The sequence below is a fragment of the Pundamilia nyererei genome, unplaced genomic scaffold (genome assembly GCF_000239375.1).
Source record: "Pundamilia nyererei isolate P.nyererei 1_Seehausen unplaced genomic scaffold, PunNye1.0 scaffold00016, whole genome shotgun sequence".
In the NCBI taxonomy this organism is placed as follows: Eukaryota; Metazoa; Chordata; class Actinopteri; order Cichliformes; family Cichlidae; genus Pundamilia; species Pundamilia nyererei.
In genome coordinates, this window is record NW_005187417.1 from 704,552 (window position 1) to 705,423 (window position 872).

At 43.1% G+C, this 872-nt stretch overlaps 1 long non-coding RNA gene across 1 annotated transcript; it reads right to left on the minus strand.

Moving 5' to 3' along the window:
- Positions 1–354: 354 nt before the first annotated feature.
- On the minus strand, positions 355–872 carry LOC102199040 (uncharacterized). The gene is made up of 3 exons (XR_311514.1): positions 784–872; positions 546–646; positions 355–375 (listed from the first exon to the last, which is right to left on the minus strand). It is a non-coding gene; the product is annotated as an uncharacterized LOC102199040 (long non-coding RNA).

Below are 872 nucleotides of genomic sequence, written 5' to 3' on the forward strand. Positions count from 1 at the left end.
TTGATTTTACAATCTGCACCCTTGTCTTGTGTATCCCAAGTTTCTGTAAATATTCTTAGTAAATAATAGTTAGTTACCAGTTTCAGCTTAGATTACATTCACATTGACCCATTTATCTGGAGCTTTTACACATTAATAGCACCATCCTTATACCAGGAGTACAGAATAACTGTAAAGACTATATATCTACAAGGTTTCTGAAACTATACTCATGTAGCATGCAGCCTAAACCTGCCCCAGCCCCCGGGGACTTCACTGTTGACTTGGTGGATGTTAGAAGGCTGTTGAACCTGTTGTTGTTGTTGTCTATGTGCTTCATGAGCATCTTTCTCTCTTTGCAGAGCAGCTGCAGCTTTAGTCAGCTCTGACTTCTCTCTGAAAGAAAAAAAAACACATTCAGCCATTCAGGATGAGCACAGGAAATACGATGTTTAGAGGTGAGGCAGTTAAACCTTTAGCCTGATGAGCTCCTACAGTGGGTCACCTCATGCATGTTCTTGCCTTCTGAGTTGTAGTTAAATGTGTAAATGAAGATGTGCATGTACCGATCTAGTTTGTGGAACTCCTGGTCCAGCAGTGTGAATGCTGTTTGGATCATTGTCATTGCCTGATCACGCACTGCGCTGAAGTCTCTGTGGACAAACACCTGCAACAGGAAATGCAATTTTATCTGCGTTGCATAGTAACCAGAGTTTCACCCTGGTCTTCCAACCCTCTGAATCTGCATGACTTTTTACCACCATTTGAAAAGAATGAATGAAGGCGAGTGTATTATGTTGACACCTGTGGATTCACCATCGTGTTCTTCTGCTGGACGGATGGAGCTGCCTCGCTCAGCTCGTAGCGGACGTTGGGAACTTTTGTGGGAGTGA